The 26764-nt window shown below is 38.4% G+C and overlaps 1 protein-coding gene across 1 annotated transcript in view; it reads left to right on the forward strand.

The window, feature by feature from the left end:
- The first annotated feature begins 1963 nt into the window (after nt 1-1963).
- Nucleotides 1964-26764, forward strand: part of TRIM13 (tripartite motif containing 13) — a 57285-nt gene continuing 32484 nt past the window's right edge. Inside the window, exon 1 of the mRNA XM_053708375.1 lies at nt 1964-1977. The gene's annotated coding sequence lies outside the window, so the exon portion shown is untranslated. The remainder of the gene's footprint in view (nt 1978-26764) is intronic.

Raw genomic sequence — 26764 nt, forward strand, 5'->3', positions numbered from 1 at the left:
CCTTGAAATCATTGTGACCAAATTGACAATTGAGTGATTTACTTTGATCCGATATTGAACATTTGCCCCCGACAGACTGTTGTGTCATCCAATGTATCTTAGCAACTGATTATTAAGTAAACAACTAATCCATGGGTGAAGTACTGTATATCTACAACAATGACACAGTAGTGACACTGGCACATGGGTATAGCCAGAGGAGGGCTGGTTATAGGATCAGTGGTATCTGCATCAGTATAATAACACCAAGCACTATATAATGACACAGTAGTGACACTGGCTCATGGGTATAGCCAGAGGAGGGCTGGTTATAGGGTCAGTGGTATCTGCATCAGTATAATAACACCCAGCACTATATAATGACACAGTAGTGACACTGGCCCATGGGTATAGCCAGAGGAGTGCTGGTTATAGGGTCAGTGGTATCTGTATCAGTATAATAACACACAGCACTATATAATGACACAGTAGTGACACTGGCCCATGGGTATAGCCAGAGGAGTGCTGGTTATAGGGTCAGTGGTATCTGTATCAGTATAATAACACACAGCACTATATAATGACACAGTAGTGACACTGGCTCATGGGTATAGCAAGAGGAGGGCTGGTTATAGGTTCAATGGTATCTGTATCAGTATAATAACACCCAGCACTATATAATGACACAGTAGTGACACTGGCACATGGGTATAGCCAGAGGAGGGCTGGTTATAGGATCAGTGGTATCTGCATCAGTATAATAACACCCAGCGCTATATAATGACACAGTAGTGACACTGGCACATGCGTATAGCCAGAGGAGGGCTGGTTATAGGGTCAGTGGTATCTGCATCAGTATAATAATACCCAGCACTATATAATGACACAGTAGTGACACTGGCACATGGGTATAGCCAGAGGAGGGCTGGTTATAGGATCAGTGTTATCTGCATCAGTATAATAACACCCAGCACTATATAATGCACAGTAGTGACACTGGCTCATGGGTATAGCCAGAGGAGGGCTGGTTATAGTATCAGTGGTATCTGCATCAGTATAATAACACCCAGCGCTATATAATGACACAGTAGTGACACTGGCTCATGGGTATAGCCAGAGGAGGGCTGGTTATAGGGTCAGTGGTATCTGCATCAGTATAATAACACCAAGCACTATATAATGACACAGTAGTGACACTGGCTCATGGGTATAGCCAGAGGAGGGCTGGTTATAGGATCAGTGGTATCTGCATCAGTATAATAACACCAAGCACTATAAAATATTGTTTTTAACTTCAAATGTACCTTGGTGTCCTTCACTAAGGTCTGTACTTTGGAAAATGTCCACCACAGCCTTTGTCTGTGCCTATCCCTGCTTATCAATAGCCTATACTTAAGCACAGAAACTTTCAGTATAGGTGGGCATACCACAGGATAAATCAGCTATTTCAGATGGTGAAATAAGGGTAAAGGAGCTACTGTAAACAATTTAACACACTCCAGCAGGTAAAATGGATCACTGGGAACAAATGACAGGGGGACAATTTTGGGTGAACTGTCCCTTTAATGGAAAGGCTAATGAGAGTGCATGGTACGTTCTATTGGTTAAACATTGTCATAGTAATAACCAACTTTGGAACACAATAACAAATGAACACATCACTTTCTTTTGAAACTACTTCTTTAAAGTGTTACATATTAGAAAAGTTTGTAACTGTGTATTTCAATTATGATTTCATTTACAAAACTGTGTAATAAAAGCTTTAATGCTCTAGAAAACAATCACATGTTGTTTTTCAGTCATGTGATGAGAGGTAGTTTATTGAGAATGGTACATTTCTACAAGTTTTCATTAATAGCAAATATTCCAGATTTGCTAAAAAGAACTGTGTGTAAAGAATCAAATCATTCTGCACTCAGCTGCCTAGACTTTATGCTGTACTAGTTTGGTCCACCCCCTCAGACCATGTGACAGGCAGCAGGAGAGCAGGCTGTGAAGGTAGGTTTGTCTAAAGAGGAAGTAATATGTGTATATATATATATATTATGTGCCTTCATATGTCTGTGTGTCTTCACACTGTGTTATAGGTGTGCTGTATCTGTGTGCTTATACAGTTTGTAGTGTATTGTTTGTATCTCTTTGTACTGAGTGCATATAGACCCTGCATGCTTATCTAGCTAATCTATGCCATGTGTATCTGAATGCATGAGTGGTTGCTGGAAATAGATTGTAGGAAAAGAAATTGAACAAAGAGACAATCATGTGCTGGGAAGAAAGGAAGGAAAACTATGTTCTTATGTCCAGGAAGTACAGAAAGGGGAAGGATTAATATAGAAACTCCAGAGCTATTCAGCCATCCTGTGAGATAGCGTGACACAGTATTTGGTGTGTCTTCTCCAGGTCTCTATAGATAAGCATTTTATGCTAAGAACTCAGATTGTGAAATCACCAAAATTTAAAAATCTCGATCAAGTTCATATATCAGTAGTAAATAATTTAGCAATGATAGTATAAGCTGGAGCTATGGCTGATACTACAGTCTATCTATCATCTATCTATCTATCTATCTATCTATCTATCTATCTATCTATCTATCTATCTATCTGTATCACACAATACATTTGTTTATTTATGGCTGAATATACAAACATTACTTATATCTTACCAGTCTCACTAGTCTTCCATAATTTGTGTGAATAGGTATTTCATGTTTTAATATTTTTTGTTTTAAATAAATAATAATAAAATAAATGATTAACAAATATTTTAAAAAATCATTTTGTTAAAAAACTTTACATTGTCTTGCAGACCATGGCCACTTCAACAGCTTGAGTTTTATCTTATCTCCTTTTTTGTGGCCAATTAGGAAAATAAATAAATGATGTCTTGCAGATATCACCCAAGGGGAGTAGAAAACTACAGCAAAATAAACCATGAAAGTCAATTGTATTTTTTTTCTCAGTATGCATCACTAAACATTTTCTGGGGAATTTAATTTTTAGTTTAATGTCCCTATAAATAAAAAAAGAACACAGTGAAACACACATTGTTTCCCTTCATTAAGAAACATTTTTACTGCAATGACCTACTAAGAACTTCAAGTGACAGCAGTAAATAAAGATAAATGCTGCAAAAAAAGTTACATAATGAATTCACTTCTGCGCTAACAAGTACATATATATGGTTTGTTTAGTCACAAGTTCCTAAGATTTTTTTTTACAGTATAATGCAGATTAGACATGTTTCTTATTGCATTAATAATTTATCCAGCACCTCTGAGATGTAAATTGAAGTGCTTTATATACTTTAATATATACGCACTGCTAGGAGCTAGCTGAACTTATCTGGTGAGCCAATGACAAGTGGCATATATGTGCAGCCACAAATCAGCAGCTAGCTCACAGTAGTGCATTGCTAATCCTGTGTCTACCTAAGTATGCTTTTCAACAAAGGATGCCAAGACAAGGAAACTAGATAGAAAAAGTAAATTAAAAAGTTGTTGTTTTTTAAAGTGTATTCTCTTTCTGAATCATGAAACGTTATTTGTAGATTAAATATATGTGTAACTGATGTATATATTTAAATAATACATTCTATGATTTGACTGGACACGTAAAAAGTGCAGCCTGTAAAATACTTGTGTATGCTGTCAAGTCTTGAAAGCTACTGATATGCAAATATGAGAAAAATGGAAGTCGATTGCAAAGAGTCACTCTGCTAGGGTGCCTGATATCTAGGGACAGTCCCTGGATTTTGTTGTATGTCCCTGGATTTTTGTTGTCCACGAAGATGTCCCCTCCAGGAGATTTTTAGGGTTGCAGCTGAGCTGGGGAATGTGTGGTACAAGTTAATGGGGAGAAGCTGCTGGTGAGGCTGTGCGTGCAGCAAGTACTCTGCTTGATCATTTAGAGCAGGTCTAGGCAGGGACTCCTTGCTGCACCTTCTCTGAGTGATCAATGATTAAACTGCTACAAATCAGAAGAAAAACACTTACAAACAGCTCATCCACACTAGGTAAGGAGCTGTGCTGATTTTTTGTAAAAGAGGGGGATTACTACTGTAGATAATTTATTTTTTGCATCTTTGCATATTTAGCCTGATAGTAATCTTCATATTTTTGCACTCTGTGTTGTCTGGAGTTTGCTGATTTTAGTAAACTCCACACAGTGCAACAATATGAAAATTTCCATCAGACTAAATAATACAAAAAACCTTTGACCCTAACAGCCCACCCAGTCCGGTGCTTTGCATAATCACACAGTAAGATCAGTTGAACTGAGTGTTTGCTGTGTCTCTTCTCCTGTTTATAGTAATTTGACAAACTGCAGCCTAGCTCCTGCCCTGCACCTGAGGTTGATGCTGTAACAATAACTATATGCCCAGAATGTGTTACAGAGATTGATATTGCCAATATTACGGCATAGGTGTAAGAACTTGGTGCTGTAATCTGTATAATAAGTTATGGTGAGTTTTGATTGCAGACCTGAGTGGGCTGAGCAGTTGAACAGTAACCTGTTTGCTTGCTCTGCTGTATCCCTGGAAATGTTTTTGAAATGTTGGCAGTTATGCTAGGGTTGACAGCTCTCCTCCACAAAAGTACTGTACAATCTGTCTGTGACTGGGTTTGACAGTATTTTGGGGGTTTCACAATACCCCCAAAAGCTCTACCTTTGCCCTCACTCTTGATCCCACATGTATATTTATCACAACTGAGTAGTCATTTTATCCCTTGGCTGCCAGCGACATACAATCATTTTACCTCTTAAGCCAGGACTTGACAAACCCAGGAGAATGGGAGCCACTGGCTCCTAGAATTTTTTTTTTTTAAATATTTTTTATTGAGGTTTTACGATAAGTAAAACAGGCAAATTATTTTACAAAGTTTCAAGCCAAAGATAACATTGACAAATACATAGTTTCCAGATAACAACACATATTAATACAAATATTGCCTACAAATATGAATAAATATTGAGCCTTATTTTTCTGTTAGGGTATGTACTCTTAGCATATGATGAGATAGGAGATAACATTATTTCCCCCAGAGAAATAAAGTGACCTCTCTTGGACCTCCTGGACTAGATTTGTGATACAATGGGGGACTTTGGGGAGGAAATAAAATAACAATATGGGCCGCTCTTGGACCCAAGAAATGGTATGGTATGATAATTAGCCAACGATATGTATTATGAATTGAGCATATGGAATATATAGAGAAGAGATCCCTATGTCCCAACAACGAAAATAAAGGCTAAATCTAGTGTAATAAACAGGCAGAGTTTAAGTGGTAATCTAAATTAAGTTGGTCACCGCTCTCAGATACAGACATCCAGCCTTGAGAGAACTGTAGGGGTGCTTGATTTGGCATTATACTGAGCTAAGGGACTAGCTACTGTAGTCAATTAGGGTGTATGCTATTTATGAGCTTTAGAGGCATAACACCTCTACTACTTATTACTGAGCATGTCAAATGGAGGACAGGTTAGATAATAGGGTGTTTATAACAATTAGGGTGTTTTTATAAGTAGTCAAATACCAAATAAATTTTGTAAAAGATCCTATGATATTTGTACTTAGAGGGTCTAGAGATTTAGCACATTTACTAAAGGAACATCCTCATGACCTATTAACACAAAAGTGAAGACATGATTTGACCCCCCACCTCAGCCGCTGGTAGCGGGGCCCACCATGGACCATCTCATGGAAAGAAATTTATAAGCATATGCTATAATAGTGTTACATTAGGAGTGTTTCAGGCTCGAGAATATGCGTGTGATAGATTTTGTACCTAGGGGTGCTGTCGTAGATAAGTAAGTCCACATATGTTAAAACAGTTCAAATATGTCAGGCTTATATAAACCCTCAAAAATTGTTTGTAACAGGGATATACTCTAAATAAACACAAGGTAACCACTGCAAACAGGACTTAAATTTAGGTAGTATACATACAGGTAATTACACCCCAAACCATCATGTCAAGGAAAGCTTATATTCACATACCTTTTCACGCTCTAGGGTGTATGTGAGATAGTTTGTTACATCTAAGTGTAATAACTCTGCACCTAAGCCTAGCTTATCATGTAAGGACTATTTAAGGAGGATAGATTGATGTGACTCCTCGAGATATATCCAACTGGAAAAGATTCTAATTTAAGCTTGTGGTAACCCTTATAATCAAAACATCAGCTTAGGCAGTAAATATATAGGTTGTTTCATCCTGACCTGCCTCCATTATAAAGAATTTGTAGTCTTATATCTGATCATCTTTGCAGTGTGCAGTAATATCATTGCACTGTGAGTGCTTCTAGCTCTAGGGCGTATGTGGGAAACCTATTCGCAGCTGAACCTGCTGGCTCTATGTCTAAATATAATGAACAATATATAACTATTCAAAATAAAAAAATAAAAATAAACAGGAAAGAAAGAAAAACATTTCTATTGTGAATAGACTCTAAGCCAAACATCATTTAAGAAAATAAAAACTCTAGCTTGCCTAGCAATAACGGGATACATATACCTCCTTAGGTAATAATGCCTATGGGTAGCCTAGAGAATCAGACCACATTCTTCATAAATAGTGTCCCATAGATACTGCATGGTATGAGAGTAAGGCAGTGGAAGGTGTTTTTATTTTGCCCATATATAAGAATGCACTTACACACTGACAGAAGTCCACCACTGACTTGGTTGTAAAACATTCAGCCTATTCCTGAGCGGCTAGGGATTCTGCCAAAGACAATATAATCTGCCAATATGGGAAAGGCAGTAAAACCATCCAGGGGCAATTTATTCCGGAATGCCGAACAAGGGATTGAGAGGGCCGAGACTAAGTGAGCATGGAGCTCTAAATGAAAGAGTTGCCAGTCCCAAGAATTAGGGTCCGGTATCTGTCCTGGTTTTATAAGGGGCCAGTTTTGATTAACGGGGCAAGGCTCACCTCCCAGTATGTCTTTATCAGCAAGAGTCAGTAGCGGATGAACAGCATAGACCACACCACCTGGATCCAGATTTATCGGAGCTACTGTTCTGACATAGGACCCTCTCTGTTTTTCGGGTTTCACCACTACTGCTACTTGGGTGCCACATAGAAAAACAGTTACATCTGTTAGATCGGGAAAGGCCTCCACTCTCTCCTTAGGTTTGGATACCAACAGCTCTTCGGTATCGGATAATTCGGGGTCACTATTCTGGACCACACGTTTCCTCCGCTTATGTTCCAGGGAGAGTAGGGATTTTTCAAATGTGTTGCCAGCATGCTCTATATGGCTATAGGAATGGGGGGTCTTTGTACTGACCGAAGATATCAGGGAAGGTGAAGATTCACGGGTACAATCCCAAAGTGGCTTGTCTGTAGTAGTGGGTAGCACTCCCTCGGTAGGTTGCGGTAGAAGGAAAAGTTTGTGCAGCTCTTCTTCCAAGTTCCTGTAGGAATCCAGTATGAACTGGGCCATCTTATTCTCCCATCTGTCAAGGGCCTCCATTTGCCAAACACATTTCAGATGCATCTGCTTCAAGAACTCTAGACCAATAAATGTTTGCCGAAAAAGATGGTTCCCTTCTCTTTAATCTCACTTATTACACAGCTTTACAAGCTATTATGCCCAGGGTTACTGGGGGGGGGGTTAGATGAAAGTCTGACCTGTTTCTAGGCCATTACTGCATATCTCCTTGTTCCAGTACTTCAGGACTGAAGTTGGCGACACAAGTCTGAAGCTTTGGAATATGTCTCATGCGATCAGAGATGGTACCATAGACTGGCTATATGCAGCAGAAATATATGCCAGACTCTTCAGCCTCTGAAATAAACGTCTCCTAGAATTTTACCCCTGGCTCCTAACTGGGCAAAGTTTCCCAAACCTCAAAATGCCTACAAATACACCCCTCACCACACCCACAAATCAGTTTAACGCATAGCCAAGAAGTGGGGTGATAAGAAAAAAGTGCGAATTGTGCTTTATACAAAAAAATCATAACCACCACAAAAAAGGGTGGGCCTCATGGACTCTTGCTAATATGAAAGAAATGAATTTATCAGGTAAGTTCTTACATAAATTGTGTTTTCTTTCATGTAATTAGCAAGAGTCCATGAGCTAGTGACGTATGGGATAATGAATACCCAAGATGTGGATCTTCCACGCAAGAGTCACTAGAGAGGGAGGGATAAAATAAAGACAGCCAATTCCGCTGAAAATAATCCACACCCAAAACAAAGTTTAAATCTTATAATGAAAAAAAATGAAATTATAAGCAGAAGAATCAAACTGAAACAGCTGCCTGAAGTACTTTTCTACCAAAAACTGCTTCAGAAGAAGAAAACACATCAAAATGGTAGAATTTAATAAAAGTATGCAAAGAAGACCAAGTTGCTGCTTTGCAAATCTGATCAACCGAAGCTTCATTCCTAAACGCCCAGGAAGTAGAAACTGACCTAGTAGAATGAGCTGTAATCCTTTGAGGCAGAGTTTTACCCGACTCAACATAAGCATGATGAATCAAAGACTTTAACCAAGACGCCAAAGAAATGGCAGAGGCCTTCTGAACTTTCCTAGAACCGGAAAAGATAACAAATAGACTAGAAGTCTTTCGGAAATTTTTAGTAGCTTCAACATAATATTTCAAAGCTCTAACTACATCATAAGAATGCAACGATCTTTCCTTAGAATTCTTAGGATTAGGACACAATGAAGGAACCACAATTTCTCTACTAATGTTGTTAGAATTCACAACCTTAGGTAAAAATTTAAAAGAAGTTCGCAACACCGCCTTATCCTGATGAAAAATCAGAAAAGGAGACTCACAAGAAAGAGCAGATAATTCAGAAACTCTTCTAGCAGAAGAGATGGCCAAAAGAAACAAAACTTTCCAAGAAAGTAATTTAATGTCCAGCGAATGCATAGGTTCAAACGGAGGGGCTTGAAGAGCCCCCAGAACCAAATTCAAACTCCAAGGAGGAGAAATTGACTTAATAACAGGTTTTATACGAACCAAAGCTTGTACAAAACAATGAATATCAGGAAGACTAGCAATCTTTCTGTGGAAAAGAACAGAAAGAGCAGAGATTTGTCCTTTTAAGGAACTTGCAGACAAACCTTTATCCAAACCATCCTGAAGAAACTGTAAAATTCTAGGAATTCTAAAAGAATGCCAAGAAAAATGATGAGAAAAACACCAAGAAATGTAAATCTTCAAGACTCGATAATATATCTTCCTAGATACAGATTTACGAGCCTGTAACATAGTATTAATCACAGAGTCAGAGAAACCTCTATGACTGAGAATCAAGCGTTCAATCTCCATACCTTCAAATTTAAGGATTTGAGATCCTGATGGGAAAAAAGGACCTTGCGATAGAAGGTCTGGTCTTAATGGAAGAGTCCACGGTTGGCAAGTGGCCACCCGACAAGATCCGCATACCAAAACCTGTGAGGCCATGCTGGAGCCACCAGCAGAACAAACGAGCACTCCTTTACAATCTTGGAAATCACTCTTGGAAGAAGAACTAGAGGCGGAAAGATATAGGCAGGATGATACTTCCAAGGAAGTGACAATGCATCCACTGCCTCCGCCTGAGGATCCCTGGATCTGGACAGATACCTGGGAAGTTTCTTGTTTAGATGAGAAGCCATCAGATCTATTTCTGGAAGTCCCCACATTTGAACAATCTGAAGAAATACCTCTGGGTGAAGAGACCATTCGCCCGGATGTAACGTTTGGCGACTGAGATAATCCGCTTCCCAATTGTCTATACCTGGGATATGAACCGCAGAAATTAGACAGGAGCTGGATTCCGCCCATACCAGTATTCGAGATACTTCTTTCATAGCCAGAGGACTGTGAGTCCCTCCTTGATGATTGATGTATGCCACAGTTGTGACATTGTCTATCTGAAAACAAATGAACGACTCTCTCTTTAGAAGAGGCCATGACTGAAGAGCTCTGAAAATTGCACGGAGTTCCAAAATGTTGATTGGTAATCTCACCTCCTGAGATTCCCTAACCCCTTGTGCTGTCAGAGAACCCCAAACAGCTCCCCAACCTGTCAGACTTGCATCTGTTGAAATCACAGTCCAGGTCGGAAGAACAAAAGAAGCCCCCTGAACAAAACGATGGCGGTCTGTCCACCACGTCAGAGAGTGTCGTACAATCTGTTTTGAAGATATTAATTGAGATATCTTTGTATAATCCCTGCACCACTGGTTCAGCATACAGACCTGAAGAGGTCGCATGTGAAAACGAGCAAAGGGGATCGCGTCCGATGCAGCAGTCATAAGACCTAGAATTTCCATGCATAAGGCTACCGAAGGGAATGATTGAGACTGAAGGTTTCGACAAGCTGAAACCAATTTTAGACGTCTCTTGTCTGTCAGAGACAGAGTCATGGACACTGAATCTATCTGGAAACCTAAAAAGGTTACCCTTGTCTGAGGAATCAATGAACTTTTTGGTAAATTGATCTTCCAACCATGTTCTCGAAGAAACAATACAAGACGATTCGTATGAGATTCTGCTAAATGTGAAGACTGAGCAAGTACCAAGATATCGTCCAAATAAGGAAATACCACAATACCCTGTTCTCTGATTACAGACAGAAGGGCACCGAGAACCTTTGTAAAAATCCTTGGAGCTGTTGCTAGGCCAAACGGCAGAGCCACAAACTGGTAATGCTTGTCTAGGAAAGAGAATCTCAGAAACTGATAGTGATCTGGATGAATCGGAATATGCAGATATGCATCCTGTAAATCTATTGTGGACATATAATGCCCTTGCTGAACAAAAGGCAGAATAGTCCTTATAGTTACCATTTTGAATGTTGGTATCCTTACATAATGATTCAATATTTTTAAATCCAGAACTGGTCTGAAGGAATTCTCCTTCTTTGGTACAATGAAGAGATTTGAGTAAAACCCCAGCCCCTGTTCCAGAACTGGAACTGGCATAATTACTCCAGCCAACTCTGGATCTGAAACACATTTCAGAAATGCTTGAGCCTTCACTGGATTTACTGGGACACGGGAAAGAAAAAATCTTCTTGCAGGAGGCCTTATCTTGAAGCCTATTCTGTACCCTTGTGAAACAATGTTCTGAATCCAAAGATTGTGAATCGAATTGATCCAAATTTCTTTGAAAAATCATAATCTGCCCCCTACCAGCTGGGCTGGAATGAGGGCCGCACCTTCATGTTGACTTGGGAGCTGGCTTTGGCTTTCTAAAAGGCTTGGATTTATTCCAGACTGGAGATGGTTTCCAAACTGATACCGCTCCTGTAGGGGAAGGATCAGGCTTTTGTTCCTTATTGTGACGAAAGGAAAGAAAACGATTAGTAGACCTAAATTTACCTTTAGATTTTTTATCCTGTGGTAAAAAAGTTCCTTTCCCCCCAGTAACAGTTGAAATAATGGAATCCAACTGTGAACCAAATAATTTATTACCCTGGAAAGAAAGGGAAAGCAAAGTTGACTTGGAAGACATATCAGCATTCCAAGTTTTAAGCCATAAAGCTCTTCTAGCTAAAATAGCTAGAGACATATACCTGACATCAACCCTAATGATATCAAAGATGGCATCACAAATAAAATTATTAGCATGTTGAAGAAGATTAACAATGCTATGAGAATTATGATCTGTTACTTGTTGCGCTAAAGCTTCCAACCAAAAAGTTGAAGCTGCAGCAACATCCGCTAAAGATATAGCAGGTCTAAGAAGATTACCTGAACATAAGTAAGCTTTTCTTAGAAAGGATTCAATTTTCCTATCTAAAGGATCCTTAAAGGAAGTACTATCTGCCGTAGGAATAGTAGTACGTTTAGCAAGAGTAGAGATAGCCCCATCAACCTTAGGGATTTTATCCCAAAACTCTAATCTGTCAGATGGCACAGGATATAATTGCTTAAAACGTTTAGAAGGAATAAATGAATTACCCAAATTATTCCATTCCCTGGAAATTACTTCAGAAATGGCATCAGGGACAGGAAAAACTTCTGGAATAACTACAGGAGATTTAAAAACCTTATTTAAACGTTTAGATTTAGTATCAAGAGGACCAGATTCCTCTATTTCTAATGCAATTAAAACTTCTTTAAGTAAAGAACGAATAAATTCCATTTTGAATAAATATGAAGATTTATCAGCATCAACCTCTGAAACAGAATCCTCTGAACCAGAGGAATCATTATCAGAATCAGAATGATGATGTTCATTTAAAAATTCATCTGAAAAGTGAGAAGTTTTAAAAGACCTTTTACGTTTACTAGAAGGAGGAATAACAGACATAGCCTTCTTAATGGATTTAGAAACAAAATCTCTTATGTTAACAGGAACACTCTGAGTATTAGATGTTGATGGAACAGCAACAGATAATGTAACATTACTAAAGGAAATATTATCTGCATAAACAAGTTTGTCATGACATTCATTACAAACAACAGCTGGAGGAACAGATACCACAAGTTTACAGCAAATACACTTAACTTTGGTAGATCCAGCATCAGGCAGCGATTTTCCAGAAGTATCTTCTGATTCAGGGTCAATCTGAGACATCTTGCAATATGTAATAGAAAAAACAACATATAAAGCAAAATTTGATCAAATTCCTTAAATGACAGTTTCAGGAATGGGAAAAAATGCCAGTGAACAAGCTTCTAGCAACCAGAAGCAAATAAACAATGAGACTTAAATAATGTGGAGACAAAAATGCCGCCCATATTTTTTAGCGCCAAAAAAGACACCCACATTATTTGGCGCCTAAATGCTTTTAGCGCCAAAAATGACGCCACATCCGGTAACGCCGACACTTTTGGCGCAAAAAACGTCAAAAATGACGCAACTTCCGGTGACAAGTATGACGCAGGAAATAACAAAGAAAATTTTTTGCGCCAAAAAAGTCTGCGCCAAGAATGACGCAATAAAATGAAGCATTTTCAGCCCCCGCGAGCCTAACAGCCCACAGGGAAAAAAGTCAAATTTTAAGGTAAGAAAAAAATGATTATTCAAATGCATTATCCCAAATAATGAAACTGACTGTCTGAAATAAGGAATATTGAACATCCTGAATCAAGGCAAATAAATGTTTAAACACAAATATTTAGAACTTTATATAAAAGTGCCCAACCATAGCTTAGAGTGTCACAAAAATAAGACTTACTTACCCCAGGACACTCATCTACATGTAGTAGAAAGCCAAACCAGTACTGAAACGAGAATCAGTAGAGGTAATGGTATATATAAGAGTATATCGTCGATCTGAAAAGGGAGGTAAGAGATGAATCTCTACGACCGATAACAGAGAACCTATGAAATAGACCCCGTAGAAGGAGATCATTGAATTCAAATAGGCAATACTCTCTTCACATCCCTCTGACATTCACTGCACGCTGAGAGGAAAACCGGGCTCCAACCTGCTGCGGAGCGCATATCAACGTAGAATCTAGCACAAACTTACTTCACCACCTCCACGGGAGGCAAAGTTTGTAAAACTGATTTGTGAGTGTGGTGAGGGGTGTATTTGTAGGCATTTTGAGGTTTGGGAAACTTTGCCCCTCCTGGCAGGAATGTATATCCCATACGTCACTAGCTCATGGACTCTTGCTAATTACATGAAAGAAATATGCCTAGCTCCTAAATATTCTTACTGGCTCTTAATTCTTAAACAGATTTGTCAAGCACTGTCTTAAGCTGCCAGTAACGCACATAAACAGAAGAAATTTTGCCCCTTTAACTGACTCACATTTCTTTCTGCTCTATATTTGTAATGTGTTGAGGCATAGAAAGCCTTTTACATTTTGTTAACACACAGGGACTTTTAATTGTCCAGTATTTTTGTGAAGATTTTACTAGACAACCTGCTAAAATACTGGACTGTCCAGTTTAATACCGGACACCTGGCAACCCTACATTCTACATATAATGGAAAATAAGGAAAGATGGTAAAAAGAGAGGGAACCCATGAATATGAGAATCTACCAACATTGATTTTTCCATGCTGAATAAACCAACTTTTTCAGTGGTAGCTGTCCCTGTCAACCACTAAGTCTCACAAGCATACACTTCCCTTTTTTTCTCTTAGGGATATTAAAATGCAAAAAGAAAATACCTTAAACCCTTCACTACTGTGATTTTCAGAGAAAAACTTGCCCAAAATACCAGAGAATTTTTAAAAATTTTGCTATCGCTCCATTTAAACAGAAATAGAGCCTTGTTGTTGTTTTTTTTATTTACCTATCAAAACTATATATATATATATATATTAACATTTTGGTATATTTCATGCCACCATCAAATAAAAAAAATCGTTAACTTTTCATAAGCTGGGTTTCTCACTGAAATTATTTACATACTGCTTGTGCAATCATGGCACAAATGGTTGTAAAAGCTTCTCTGGGATCCCTTTTGTTCAGAAATAGCAGACATATTTGGCTTTGCCATTGCTTTTTTGGTAATTAGAAGGCTGCTAATTACCACGTTCAAATGCCTTAAAAAGACATACACACATACAGTATCTCTTTGGTTAATTGCAGATGCCACTTAATAACCTTTTAAAGGGACACTACACCCAAAAAAAATTTTTTATGATTCAAGTAGAGAATACAATTTTAAACATCATTCCAATTTACTTCTATTATCTAGTTTGCTTCATTATTTAGCTATCCTCTGTTGAAGAAATAGCAATGCACATGGGTGAGCCAATCATATGAGGCATATATGTACAGCAACCAATCAGCAGCTACTGAGCATATCTAGATATGTTTTTCAGCACAATATATCAAGAGAATAAAGCAAATTAGATAATAGAAGTAAATTAGAAAGATATTACAAATTGCATGCTCTTTCTAAATCATAAAAGAAAAAATTTGGGTTTTATGTCCCTTTAACCTGTGATGTAATCTCTGAACACCCAAAATTGTCATTTTGTTTGTCATTAAAGGAACAGTGTGCTGTAAAACTGGTTCCCCTTAATGTGTTTCCAATTTCTTATTATACCAGCTGCAGAATTTAAACTGTATGGGAAATTCATCCTTTAGATTTATTTTGTATATGAAATAGTTGCTTATGCTAATTGAACTCATAACCCAATCAAATGGGCTAAGGTAACGGTTTTGGGCTTGAGTGGTATTAATGGCGGAAGCATTTCAGGATTTTTAAGTTGCTCTTTTCACACACAAAGTAATACATTAAACTGCTGTTGTTGGATGTTATGAGGACAGTCTTAGGCCATAGATCGGCGGTCTGTGTTGTTATATAAAGGGAAAGGAAAGCAGCAGGAGAGGCAGAAGGTGCTGCATGTTTAGAGCTCCTAAACTAAGACAACCTTGCAAAATACAAGACAGTTAGGAGCTAGGCCATAAATAGCAATAGAGATGAAAACAGAAAGTGGTCAGGTAGATAGGAGATCTAGAAATAAAATAGAAATATGATACTGGGAGTGTGCGTGAAAAAAATCATTAGAGCATGTAAGTTTAAGACTAGCGACCCTGTACTACTATGTGTTTAACCCCCACATTCCAGAAGTTTTCAATAAGGTTCAGGTCTGGAGATTGGGCTAGCCATAACAGGGTCTTAATCTGGTGGTCCTCCATCCATAACTTGCTTGACCTGACTCAATTGCATTGCTAGAAAAACCAATCATCATAGTTGAGGAACATTATCGGAGCAGAAGGAAGCAAGTTTTCTTCCAGGATAACCTTGTATGTGGCTTGATTCATGTGTCCTTCACAAAGATAAATCTCCCCTGGAAGTAGCAGTATCAGTAAATAGGAGAATAGGGCTGGATGGGGGTAGTGCTTATAAACCCCCTCTATCTTAGCTCCCTTGGGGATATACAAAGTATATATATGAAAAAGTAATAATAAATAAAAAAATTAAACCTTTTTTTAAGAAGGGGGTCTGTATGTCCCTGTAACGTGATCAAAAAAGCCTAGAGACCCCATGTCCCCTTATTTTAAAGCCTATAACCACCTCTTTAAAATTAAGCCTCTATATAAGTTTTAATAACCAGGTTACCACTGTAATAATAGCAATCACCTAGCATGAATAAATGTTCATTTATGTGTGCATCAAAGTTATATTCCCAAAGGCCTTTTGTTTTTTTACTTTAGAGTTTAGAAAAAAAACACAGCCTATTGTTTGCAACCATGTTTATTAACATTTTAATTAAAAATACCAATTTATACATACCTAATACATTTATTTCTTTCATGGTGGTGAGAGTCCACAATCCATTACTCCTGGGAATTACTCTTCCTGGCCACTAGGAGGAGGCAAAGATTCCCAAACCCCAAGAACTCTATAAACCCCCTCTTACCTCACAGCTACCTCAGACTAATGTATAGTCAAGCAAAATGAGGTAGTAAAAAGCAGTAAGATGAATAAAAGGAGCAGGGAAAAAAGATGCACTTAAAAAACCCCAACACCAACAACATAGGGTGGGGTTTCGTGAAGTTTCACCACTATGAAAGACATGAATTTATCAGGTAAGCATAAATTATGTTTTCTTTCATATAGGTGGTGAGAGTTCTCGATCTATTACTCCTGGTAACTAATACCCAAGCTGTGGAGTCCATGCGTAATGAGACATAAAGGGTAGGAGATAGAAACATCTTTTTTTTCATTAAAAAGCTAAATCCACAACCCCACAAAACCCCAAATAGGGTATTTTTTTTTATTTTTTTAAATGCACTTAAAAATTTAAACAATTAGGCAAAAATAAATCAAGCTGAGACAACTGCCTAAAGGACCTTCCTACCAAAGGCTGCCTCAGAAGAACCAAACATCAAAATGGTAGAAAAAATAACACAGGGGACAAGTAAACTCCACAAATCCGAAGCCTTAATAACGCTAAGCTAAATAGGAAGACGTGCGTGAAAACTAGACTGTTATAAGAGAGATTAGCGTGCCAAACCTGATGTGCGCGTACCACAGGACATACGTGCATTAGCCTGAATTTTTCACACACTTTGTTACAGAATTCTCACATCATGATATATACATAAATTAGCATTATAGTTTGAATCTGTTGAGTCTGCTGAAAAAAACAATATATAATATGTGTGGGTTTATCATTGAAAAAATGGCCTACAGTGGGGATAAAATGTGAGCAGTACCTAAAAACTCCAAAACAGCTCTGCACAAGGTGTGGAAATGTCTCAGCAGTTAAGGGGTTAAAAAGCTTTCCAATTTATTTCTATTATCACATTTTTAAATTTCTCTTCATATCTTTTGTTGAAAATTAGCTCCTATGGACTGACTCCAGACGTGAGAAATATATCAGGCAACTAAATTTTTGGAATTGGGAGGTTAGGGTAATCAAATGCATCCATGCCTAGGGTAACACACATATACTCCAATACAACAGGGTCCTTTTTAAAATTAATAATAGGATTTCTACACATCAGCCTGTATTTATTGTAAGAAAGTACTTTGTATTATAGTACTTTTTAGCTACAAAAGACGGGAACTAGATCAATGTTTATGAGTTATTTGTCAATGCACATAACCTTGACTACTCTTCTGAATTCACCCATCTTTTAACCTCTGCTTTGTTTGTCCCATTCACATGGGACTTTAGATAATGTTGGCTGATGTTTAAGTAAATGGGCTAGTGGATAACCTAGGGGGAGAGTCAGGCTAAGCATGGGCGGAGTCAGAATGTGATGTGGACAGACACAAACATAGAGTGGGAGGGAATACTATGGAAGTGTCTTGGGATTTTCTATTATTTAAAGCAAAGTGACAGCGGGAAAGAGCTCATAAAGCAGCATATTTTGCAATGTGTGGCAACTAGAAACTCTGAGATGTTAAAGCAAACTTTGACAGTACATTTTTAAAACTTCATGCGTATGAAGCGGCACTGTTTGAATAGTATTTTATTTGTATGAGAAAAGGTTACATAAAAGGACGATTAAATAGAGAAGAATTGCATAATCAACACATACACAGCAAAAAACAATACATTAAGATTAGTCTGAATTTTAATGAGTAGTACATTTTTTTTTCCTGACAAATTTCAAAGTTTCTTCAATTTTCCCTGCCCCTAGTATCATGTTCGTAATCCATGTGTACGAAAACTAAGGATGCATGCTCTATATCTCAGAGAGGCTAACATTATAATACTTGGGAAGACATACACACAACATGTTCACTACAGATTTATTTAGGAGATATAACTCTTTCCTATTTGCAAATGAATGTACATTTTATCCTAAACATTGTTGTGCTATTGACAGAAAAACCTTATGAAATCTGCAATTTCATTATGTATTATAAATCATGTGCAGACATTTTGTTCTTTGAGCCATTTAATCTTGATCCAGATTTCCACATGCTAAGAACCTAATGAATAACTGTATCAGAACAAAAAAACTTGCCCTCTTTGCTACTATTCCATGTCCAATTTTCCATTAAAGTGCAGCATGATCCAAAAACATGAATAAGCAAAATCTATGAAAAAGATTTCCACATATCCACAGATGGATTATGGAAAAATTACTGTGAAATAAAAAAAAAAACATCTGGCAAAAGAGCACTGAACAGGCATATCTAGACTGCGGTTTACTCACCATTTTACTGTCATTTCAATTTCAGATCATGTTTTATATGACTCATATTAAAAGACTGTTAGAAAGGATTTTCCACAACACTTGCAAAGCATTATAGCATTATACCAAAATGTATAGCCACAAGGCAGTCCCTTTTACTTCACTAATACTTCACTAATACTTTACTAATATTTCAGGGGGGGCAAGTGCCCCGCCTTGCCCCCCTCCAGACGCTCAAGCCTATCACCAAAGTACTGAGGCTGAAAAGCCAAGGATAATATACTCTTTAACGGAATAACTGAGATTGTAAAGCTGAACAAAACGTTATGCTTCTGTCTCATTATTATTACTCAATGAAAGTATAGCACATAGTAGGTGTGTTCACAGTAATTAGTGGAGAGTATAGATGAACAAATATAAAATAATAAATATTACCATATTTTATATATGCCTAGTATATATAAACAATTAGGCTCTGCATTTCAAAAGCATTTCTGCTAACTTAAAAAAATGTTATTTAATAGTTTGTGCTAATTTGAATAGCTGATGATGTCACAAAGTTATATTAATGGCAGTCCCAGGCAGGAAATTACATCATGGGATTTTCCAATAAAAATGTAAAAAAAATCTGAAAACCTTAAATAATTTATTAATTATTATAATTATTGATTTTTTTTAAGGCTGCTAAAATCATAAATAAAAACATAAATTAACTTATGAAAAACACCAAATTCTTAGAGGAGTGAAGAGAAAGCGTTGGTACACAGAAAGCATTTAAAGAAATATTCTAGTGCACAAACTCACAAACCCCCCCACTGAGAAGTTGGTTTCTGCTGTTTACATAGCTTTTCAATAGTCAATACTGCGGTACTGAAATGTTCTGTATAGGTAGTAGTATCAGTAGTGAAAACAGCTATTTAAAGTGATTATTTGAAGGAGGCTTTTGAATTCAATTTAATACACTCAAGCAAGTAAAATGGACAACACTCTAAAATGAAGAAAACATTACAGTACAATATCCCTTTTTATTGAGAGATTTACGTTTGTGTTTGTTGTACCTTTAAGATTATTGTTTGTGCATCCCCAGTGAGTACGTAATCTATTCATACTTTTTAATAAAGCAAACAGAAGGATAGAATTGCTCTCATTATTTAACTTTGTTTTTAATTTTTTTTTCTGTGTCTCCAGATTATTGTACTGAGAGAAGCAAGAAACACATGACATAGATTACTGCAGACTAAGCATATGGCTGACAGCCTGCAACCTTAGTGATTATTCAAGTCAATGTGCGGTTTCTTGCAGAAAGCTTTCAGGGTGATCGATCAACTTTTCATTTGTTTATTTGAGGACTATACATTTCTTATATCTGATACTAGCTTCAAACCATGATCATTACTTGTTTAGGGAAAAATGCATTATTTATAATAACGTAACCTAGTATTCTGCTTAGAGCAACGAATATGTAGGAAGATTAAAGGAATAAAACATGTAAAATAAAAAGCCCTATTTTATTGCAGCAATTTATTTATAAACTACATAATTTCCTTTACTGGAGCATGAGTAGAGTACTATATGGCAGTGGTGTTTGCCATATTGTATGTAATAATATTGCACTTTGTTGCAGTTACTGCTGGCAAAGGGATTCATTTATCATTCCGTGACGGACAGGGCATACATATTCGCCCCTGTCTGCCCAGCTTCTCCTCTGGTGGGCAGCAATCCACTGCCCGCATTTAACATTGCACACAAACGCTGTGTTGCACTCGCGCGCAACCCTGCCGAGAACGGGGAGATTTACATTCTGCACCTAAGAGGTGAACAGGGAAGGAAAGCAGCAATCTGATGACCGCTGGTTGCTAAATACTGACTGCAGGTTCTTTTGCGACCTGCAGTCAAAGGAGGGAGAAGGGTTTGATAAATCGAGCCCATAGTGCTCAAGACGTGCATGCTACTGAGTATTTCTTTTACAATGCTTCTTTACACTAGCTATTTTACAGACAAAGGCATCCGTTTGTAAAAGAGCTAGTCCAGACAAACACAGCTGCCCATTGGTTGAGGAGGGTACACTGCCTTTTAATCAGGGGTCAAGTCCTACAAACAAAAGTGAGGAAACTCACCTAGACTTACACCCCCCCTCCCAATTAATACACACACACACTTACGTACATACACACACACACTGTATTTATATGTATATAATCTATACACTGTTAATGAAAGCAAATTTAAAAAGCAAACGGCCTTAGTAAAATTTTAGGAGATGCTACTCCCTGGCTCTCAGGATGTGTAAGACTCTGTAATGTAAACATCTAATATCATGATATTGATAAGGTTTGTGTGTGCACTTACTCTGAGGTAAAAAACAATGATAATGTGATTTAAAGTAAAATTATGGTCACAAGGCATTTGAGTGTCATTTTCTTTTACTATTAACATGTATACTAAGTAAATGTAAAGCACTGGCAGAGGAAGCAGGAGGCATGAGGGCACAGTAACACTGAAAGCAAAACAGGTCACCTTGCACTTTGGTTGTAAATTCTTCTCTGGGATCGCCTTTTTTCAGAAATAGCAGACATATGGCTTTGGCGTTGCTTTTTGATAATTAGAAAGGCAGCTAAATGTAGCTGTGCACCACACTTGTATTATGCCCAGCAGTGAAGGGGTTAATTAGGGAGCTTGTAGGGTTAATTTTAGCTTTAGTGTAGAAATCAGTCTCCCACCTGACACATCTCACCCCCTGATCCCTCCCTGACCCCTCACAAACAGCTCTATTTCCTCCCCATCCCAAGATTGTCACCGCCATCTTAAGTACTGGCAGAAAGTCTGCCAGTACTAAAATAAAAGCCTTTTTTTTTTTTAAAAGCAATTTTTTTTTAAATAAATAGTTTCTGCAGTGTAGGTTCCCCCATAACCCCCCAACCTCCACGATCCCCCCCAAACAGCTCTGTTAACCTCCCCTCCTCTTCCTATTTGTGGCCATTTTAGGTACTGCCTGCCAGTACCTAATTTCTTAACAAATTTGCTTTTTTTATAAAAAAAATTATTTTACCCCATTTTTCTGTAGTGTAGCTGCCCCCCCCCTCAATATCGTACCCCCCTTCCCCTCCCAGATCCCCTCCCATATATTCCAAACAATATTTCTGCATCGGTGTGCCAAAAAAGGTATTGCAGTGATGCCTCAATATCGAGGCATCACAGCAATACCTTAAAAAGGGCCTGTAAACGATCTCGCTTCCAGACGCTTTAAACCCCTAACAACGTACAGGGTACGTCGTTGATCTTTAATGACCAGTTTGTTCATAACGTACCCTGTACAACGTGTATCGTTAAGGGGTAAAAATAACTAAACTAGACACACATGAACGCTTGTTTAATATCAAGATCCAGGGTGCCCATACTTTGTTTTTAACTCACATTGCTGGCTAGCTTACCTTCAGTTCCTCACACCTTCCTTTCTGCCCTCTCCTTCCTTTCAAGGGCAGTTTGACAGCAACCGCAAATTCCAGCTTTGTCACAGAGTCTCACCCACTTAAAGTGCAATAATCCTATTTCTGCTGAGGGGAGCTAAACAACCCCAGAGCAAGCCACACAGAAAAGTGTGCAGGGTGATCACACAGCAGGACTGCTGACAGGCTTAAATTTAGTGTAGTGAAGGAAGTGTTACTGCCCATTACTTGATTATCTCACTATCCCTCTAACCAGACTGGGCTCCAGCTCCTCCTATCAGCAGCAGCAGTGTTTCCTGAAGCGTTTCTGATCTCTGTCCAGGGGGAACTTGGTTCCTCCTGCAAAAATAGTGAAGGAACATGCGTTCTCGCTGGACTTGACCCCTGCTTTTAATGTACAAACTTTCTGAGACAACAGCTCCTAAGCATGTGCAAGAGTTCATAGTTGAACAGGAAAATTTAAATTGTCAGAAAAATATATATTTAATATATAAATTCAAAGTGTTATTGCATTTTTGCATGGGATAAATACATAGTAAAAGGTGTGCTCCTGTGCCACTTTAGATGAGAATGCAGCTGGTGAGCAAATAAAAAGTAAGCATAACCGGTGTCACTAACTGTCTTTCTCATATCTCATCTTGAATGTCCTCTCACTACCTTAAGCTAAATCTCTCCAAAACTAAGCTTCTTGATTTTCCCCCTTCTTCCAAAATCTCCACCTCCCCATTTCTCTATAACGGTTGATCACTCCATCATTACCCCTACCCCGCATGTCCGATGTCTTGGGGACACACTTGACTCAGACCTTTCTTTCACTCCTCACATTCAATCCTTGGCTAAAGCCTGCAGCTTTCACCTTAAAAACATCTCTAAAATTAGACATTTCCTTACACAAGACACAACTTAGATTTTAATCCACTCTCTTATCCTTTCCCGCCTCAACTACTGCAACTCCGTCCTCTCTGGTCTCCCTAGCTGCTGCCTAGCTCTTTTATAATCCATAATGAATGCCTCTGCCAGGCTCATCTTCCTTACACGTCACTCTTTATCTGCTGCACCTCTCTGCCAATCCCTTAACTGGCTTCCTCTTGCCTCCAGGATTAAACACAAAATCCTCACTCTGACATACAAAGCCCTCAACTGCACTGCTCCCCCTACATTTCAGGCCTTGTCTCCAGATACTCTCCCTCCCGTCCCCTTCACTCTGCTCACAATATCCTACTCTCCTCCTCTCTTGTTATTTCCTCACATTCCTGCTTACAGGACTTCTCCAGACTGGCTCCCATCTTGTGGAAGTCTCTGCCTTGCTCCACAAGACTCTCCCGTAGTTTTAACAGCTTCAAGCGCTCGCTAAAGACTCAGGGATGCATACAACCTACACTAACCTTTCCTAACTCCATTGCTTTCCCCTTGAACCCCTTAGCATGTAAGCCTATGAGCCCAGCTGTTTGTAGATCGCCTTCATAAGAGCCGACTACAACCATGCAACTCTCGGCAGGGCCCTCTACCCATTTGATCCCTATAAATGTTATCTTGTATATTGCCTATGTTTATAGTGCTGTGGAATCTGTTGGCGCTCTACAAATACCTGATGATAATAATAAGCATACTTGTATATGCTGCTATATCCTCATCTTGAGCAGAATGTTAATCCCTTTTGTAAAAGTTTAACACATATAAAAATAAGAGAATTTGTATAAAATAACGTTTTAAAATAAAATGTTTTGATGAAATAGAGCATTTTATTTTTTACAGAGCAGTATCCCTTTAGTAGGGAAGTAACCATTTGTTTATTCTTTTTAGCATTCTTGTGCAAATTAGTCTGCATCCCTCTTTACTATACTCTTTGCCATATGCTACTTAAAGGGACAGTCTACACCTTGGTCATTTTAAAGTCTTACCTTTGATTAGGCTGCAAATAGCTTCCTGCACCTTTTCTATATCATGCAGCAGGAATGGTAAAAAAAAAGTTATTTTAATAAATATTGTTTCTGGCCACTTTGAAATGGCTGCCAAGCTCAGCCCACAGATGACATCATGATCTGGGCTGCATATGGCATCCAATCACAAAAGGCTCACTAGTTGGATTCAATAGACTGTCAGTGCTATTCAGCAGAGTGCCTAGATGCATACCCACACACATACATTCATACTGTATTTAATTACAGCAGAGCAGACAACTTGTAGCACTGCTCTTCCCATCCTCTCTGTAAAAACCTGTGTGCTACAGCCTGTGCGCAGGTATTAGCAAGATTTAAAATGTAAAAAATCTGCCCTTACCTACAGCCAGTCCTGCATGCACACATTACAGGGAACAGTGGTTCCTATTATAGCCTGTGCTCCCCCTAATAGTTTGGCACCAATGCACCCCCCACCTAAGCAACTAGTTGATTGTTGTCAGGGTACTGTTAATGGTCAAATTACTGAAGTGAATGATTTTATTCTGTTGGTCTTTTTAGAAGTACCAGTTTGTATACATTGTATACAATGACTTAAAAAACAGTCTCTGCAATACAGTATATAGTTTTTGTATAGTTTGTTATTCTGCTCTAAATGCAACACTGAAACAGTTTATCAGTAATTCACAGTCTGTAAACCCATTCCTGCCAGAAAGGATGGCAATATTTTACCCCAGTATAAGTTGTTGAAATTCCACTTCATTATCAAACAAAAGGGATATTATAATTGGTTCAAGGAAGCTGTAATAGCTATACTAGATAGCAATCGGCTAGATTACGAGTTTTGCGTTAGAGGCTATGCGGTGCTAACGAGCAGTTTTCCCTCACCGCTCACTTATCTACAGCGCTGGTATTACGGGTTTTTACAAACCCGTCGTTAAAAGACAAGAAGTGAGCATTGAGCAAAACTTTGCTCATTACCACACTCCAATACCAGCGCTGCTTAAGTCAGCGGTGAGCTGGTCGTGCGTGCTCGTGCACGATTTCCCCATAGGAATCAACGGGGAGAGCCGGCTGAGAAAAAGTCTAACACCTGCAAAAAAGCAGCGTAAAGCTCCTTAACGCAGCCCCATTGATTCCTATGGGGAAATAACATTTATGTCTACACCTAACACCCTAACATGAACCCCGAGTCTAAACACCCCTAATCTTACACTTATTAACCCCTAATCTGCCGCCCCCGACATCGCTGACACCTATATTATTCATATTAACCCCTAATCTGCCGCTCCGGACACCGCCACCACCTACATTATACTTATGAACTCCTAATCTGCTGCCCCCAACATCGCCGACACCTACATTATATTGATTAACCCCTAATCTGCCGCCCCCAATGTCGCCGCCACCTACCTACACTTATTAACCCCTAATCTGCCGCCCCCAACGTCGCCGCCACTATAATAAACATATTAACCCCTAAACCGCAGCACTCCCGCCTCGAAAAAATTAGTTAATTATTAACCCATAATCTGCTGTCCCTAACATCAACGTCACCTACCTACATTTATTAACCCCTAATCTGCTGTCCCCAACGTCGCCGCCAATATATTAAAGTTATTAACCCCTAAATCTAAGTCTAACCCTAACCCCCCCTAACTTAAATATAATTTAAATAAATCTAAAGAAAATTACTATCATTAACTACATTATTCCTATTTAAAACTAAATACTTACCTATAAAATAAACCCTAAGCTAGCTACAATATAACTAATAGTTACATTGTAGCTAGCTTAGGATTTATTTTTATTTTACAGGCAAGTTTGTATTTATTTTAACTAGGTACAATAGTTATTAAATAGTTATTAACTATTTAATAACTACCTAGCTAAAATAAATACAAAAGTACCTGTAAAATAAAACCTAACCTAAGTTACACTAACACCTAACACTACACTATAATTAAATAAATTAACTAAATTAACAACAATTAAATCAATTAAATTAAATTAGCTACAAAAAAGTACAAAAACAAACAAACACTAAATTACAGAAAATAATAAACAAATTACAAGATATTTAAACTAATTACACCTAATCTAATAGCCCTATCAAAATAAAAAAAACAAAAAAAAAATTTAAAAAAAACCCTAGCCTAAACTAAACTACCAATAGCCCTTAAAAGGGCATTTTGCGGGGCATTGCCCCAAAGTAATCAGCTCTTTTACCTGTTAAAAAAAATACAAACAACCCCCCAACAGTAAAACCCTTTTGCAAGCCCAAACCCTAACCTAAAAATAAAACCCACCAAATACACCCATAAAAAAACCTAACACTAACCCCCTGAAGATCGACTTACCGGGAGAAGTCTTCATCCAAGCCGGGCCGAAGTCCTCAACGAAGCCGGGAGAAGTCTTCATCTAAGCTGGGCGAAGTGGTCCTCCAGACGGGCAGAAGTCTTCATCCAGACAGCATCTTCTATCTTCATCCATCCAGCGCGGAGCGGGTCCATCTTCAAGACATCCGACGTGGAGCATCCTCTCAGCCAATCGGAATCTAAGGGACGCCATCTTGGATGACATCACTTAAAGTTACCTTCATTCGTCTTTAGTCGTCAGATGAAGAGGATGCTCCACATCGGATGTCTTGAAGACGGACCCACGCCGGATGGATGAAGATAGAAGATGCCGTCTGGATGAAGACTTCTGCTTGTCTGGAGGACCACTTTGCCCAGCTTGGATGAAGACTTTTCCCGGTAAGTCGATCTTCAGGGGGTTAGTGTTAGGTTTTTTTAAGGGTGTATTGGGTGGGTTTTATTTTTAGGTTAGGGTTTGGGCTTGCAAAAGAGCTAACTGCCCTTTTAAGGGCAATGCCCATCCAAATGCCCTTTTCAGGGCAATGGGGAGCTTG

This window comes from Bombina bombina, chromosome 3, assembly GCF_027579735.1.
Source record: "Bombina bombina isolate aBomBom1 chromosome 3, aBomBom1.pri, whole genome shotgun sequence".
Taxonomy (NCBI): domain Eukaryota; kingdom Metazoa; phylum Chordata; class Amphibia; order Anura; family Bombinatoridae; genus Bombina; species Bombina bombina.